The sequence below is a fragment of the Mandrillus leucophaeus genome, unplaced genomic scaffold (assembly GCF_000951045.1).
Source record: "Mandrillus leucophaeus isolate KB7577 unplaced genomic scaffold, Mleu.le_1.0 Scaffold8, whole genome shotgun sequence".
Lineage (NCBI taxonomy): Eukaryota > Metazoa > Chordata > Mammalia > Primates > Cercopithecidae > Mandrillus > Mandrillus leucophaeus.
This window is the reverse complement of record NW_012108696.1, coordinates 1,076,040-1,079,580: the sequence shown is the minus strand read 5'-3', so window position 1 is coordinate 1,079,580 and position 3,541 is coordinate 1,076,040. Positions and strand designations below refer to the sequence as shown.

Below are 3,541 nucleotides of genomic sequence, written 5' to 3'. Positions count from 1 at the left end.
TGCTGTGAACCCCAGGCCTTACCTGCAGCCTGCTTCCTCCCTTAGGCCCGGGGAGAGGCGGCTCTCGGAAGCCTCCCACCCACAGTTCCCGTTCCCATCCCCGGCTCCCAGGAAAGCCAAACAGGATTCCCACCACCAGGTGGTTGAAAACCAGCCCCGCTGACAAAGAGTTAAGTCGGCCCTCCTAGCAACTCCAAAAAACCAAGTTTAGGCGGCGCGACAGCAAAATCAAGCAGTTGGTTAGCAAAAGGATTGGGTGCAGATGGAGGGACCGTCTGGGCTACGGAGCCCACGGGCCTGAAAAGCAGTCGCTCCTGACCCGTCCTGCCCCCGCTCTGCACCGCCCTGTCGCGGTCCCCGGAGCAGGCCGGCGGGTGGCGGGAAGACACCGGGCTGCAGGGGGCTGGAGAGGCAACCCCTCCCTCCCTCCCCGCCAGAGCACTGGAGCGCGGGGACCTGGGCTGCGGATGCTGGCGGCGAGCCGGGTTGCTAGGCGACATCGGTGAGTGTGGGCGGGATGATACCGGGCGTGTGGGCAGGGCTGGAACCCAATCCGGCAGGCGGGGCTGGAGAGACAAAAACGGAAGGGCAGGCTGTCACCTGCATCTGCAAGGTCAGGGACAGGACAGGACGGAGAGGCGGCCGCTAAGATGCCCTGAGTCCCCCGGCCCAGTCACACTCAGCCTTGCAGGCAGCATCTCCCTGGCCAGGCTCAGGGGGCGTTTGGGAAAAGATTGGTGCCCGTCTTGTCCCGGGATGCCTCCCTGGTTTAGCTTCTGGGACAGAGAAGATGTTTCGGGTGATCGGATTAAGACCCACTGAAGGTCTTAATTAAGGTGGAGAAGCCACCCTGGGTGGAAAATGGTCCCTCCCAAGTTTTGCACATGAAATGCATTAGGTAGCATCAGCCAGGTGCGATGGCTTACGCCTGTCATCGCAGCACTCTGAGAGGCCGAGGCGGGCGGATCACCTGAGGTCAGGAGTTTGAAACCCCGTCTCTACTAAAAATACAAAAATTAGCTGGGTGTGGTGGCGCACGCCTATAATCCCAGCTACTCGGGAGGCTGAGGCAGGAGAATCGCTTGAACCCAGAGACCAAGGTTGCAGTGACCCGAGATGGTGCCACTGCACTCCAGCCTGGATGAGAGAGCAAGACTCCGTCTCAAAAAAATAAATAAATAAAAATAATAAAATAAAAAATGATGACGGCAAATTTTATGTTACATGTATTTTTCCACATAAATGTTTTTACTGTGAATTGGGTTTTTCCCATTATGAAAAACTTGGATAATCCAGAAAAATGGAAGAAGGAAAACAAAACCATCACAAAACAATCAGCCACTGTGAACACTCCATTTCCCTTCCGCTTTTCTTTTTTTTTTTTTTTTTTTTTCCTGGAGACGGAGTTTCGCTCCTGTTGCCCAGGCTGGAGTGCAATGGTGCAATCTCGGCTCACCACAACCTCTGCCTCCCGGGTTCAGGTGAGTCTCCTGGACTCAGTCTCCTGAGTAGCTGGGATTACAGACGTGTGCAACCACGCCCGGCTAATTTTTGCATTTTTAGTAGAGATGGGGTTTCACCACATTGGTCAGGCTGGTCTCGAACTCCTGACCTCAGGCGATTCACCCACGTCGGCCTCCCAAAATGCTGGGATTACAGGCCTGAGCCACCGCGCCCAGCCATCCCGCTTTCTATTCTTGAATGCCTGGTTGTTTATGGGTGGATCATTTATACCATCGTGCTTCCTGCTTTTCTTCACTGGGTATCATAACGACATTGATTCATCACCTGTTTACTGTGTGCTTATGATCTAACTTAATTCTTCTCATGACCTTACAAGACACATTTTATTTTTCTTTGAGACAAGGTCTTGCTCTGTCACCCAGGCTCAAGTGCAATGGTATGATCTCGGCTCACTGCAACCTCCGCCTCCTGGGTTCAAGTGATTCTCCTGTCTCAGCCTCCCAAGTAGCTGGGACCACAGGCGTCTGCCACTACGCCCACCTAATTTTTTTGTATTTTAGTAGAGACGGGTTTTCACTGTGTTGCCCAGGCTGGTCTCGAACTCCTGACCCCAGGTGATCTGCCTGCCTCAGCCTCCCAAAGTGCTGAGATTACAGGCATGAGCCGCCGCGCCCGGCCTCAACTCCTGTTCTTTCAGCTGCTCATTCATTCCGTATGTGTGTTGAACGCCTGTGATGTGTGCTGGGCCACCACTCATGTGGTTTCTCCATTTCTCCCGTTGAGGATGTTGACATTTATTCCGTAGACAATCAAGAAACACTCACCGCCTTCCTTGGGGAAGCCAAGGATGAGCCAGAAGCCGTCACTTCACGCAGTGAGGGGGACTCTGGGCTCCGGGCTTTAGTCACAGCGTGGTCCTTTAACTTATCAGCTATGGAGCGCGGGGACAGCTCATGTTACCGTCTTAAGCTTCCATAAAACTGGGGACAAACTGGTAGCACCAACCGTGCAGGGAGCTGTGAGAATTCAGTAAGAAAATGCATTTTCAAATGCATGCTGCACAGAAAGGTTCAGGCACAGGGACCCAGGCTCCATGGAGGGCAGGGATGAGGGGCTGTGCAAATGGGCCATTAAGGCAAAGTGCAGTGGCTCATGCCTGTAATCCCAGCACTTCGGGAGACTGAGGCGGGAGGATCACTTGAGCCCAGGAGTTTGAGACCAGCCTGGGCAACACAGCAAGACACCATCTCTAAAAAACAAAAAACAAAACAAAACAAAAAAAAGCCAGATATGACGATGCATGCCTGTAGTCCCAGCTGCTTGAGAGGCTGAGGCAGGAGGATCACTTGAGCCCTGGAGGTCGAGGCTGCAGTGAGCTATGATCATGCCACTGCACTCCATCCTGCACGACAGAGTGAGACCCTGTCTTTAAAAAAAAACCAGGCCGGGCACGGTGGCTCACGCCTGTAATCCCAGCACTTTGGGAGGCTGAGGCAGGGGCATCACCTGAGGTCAGGAGTTCAAGACCAGCCTGACCAACATGGTGAAATTCCATCTCCACCAAAAAAAAAACCTTAGCCGGGCTTGGTGGCACATGCCTATAATCCCAGCCACTTGAGAGGCTGAGGCAGGAGAATCACTTGAACCTGGGAAGCAGAGATTGCAGTGAACCAACACCGTGCCATTGCAAAAAAAACAAAAACAAAAACAAACAAAAAACCCAGGCCATTAAAGTCACACATAAAATAATGACCCCAGATGCGTACCCTCTTGTGGCTTCTAGAACGCTGGATGCCAGGCTATGAGAAAAGCCTTCCAGATGCTGCTAATGTTTTGGGATTCCCGCCCAGTGACCACCCCCAACCCCCCAACCACCCCACAGTGAAGCCGCCCTGTGGTAAGGAGGCTTCCGTGAGCTCTGTAGCACTCTGTCATAATTGTTAGTCAACAGAGAGACCAAAAACCAAAAAGAGAAAAGAAAAGTAAAAGTAACTTGAAGGAGAGACAAAGAGGGTAGAAGAAAACAGTTCTAGAAAAATCCTTATGTTCCTGATTAAAACACAGAACAGAGGCCGGG

The 3,541-nt window shown here is 52.5% G+C and overlaps 1 protein-coding gene across 1 annotated transcript in view; it reads left to right on the top strand.

Moving 5' to 3' along the window:
- The first annotated feature begins 221 nt into the window (after window positions 1–221).
- The window catches only part of MATK (megakaryocyte-associated tyrosine kinase), a 27,649-nt gene continuing 24,329 nt past the window's right edge, over window positions 222–3,541 (top strand). The window contains exon 1 of the mRNA XM_011967342.1: window positions 222–502. The gene's annotated coding sequence lies outside the window, so the exon portion shown is untranslated. The remainder of the gene's footprint in view (window positions 503–3,541) is intronic.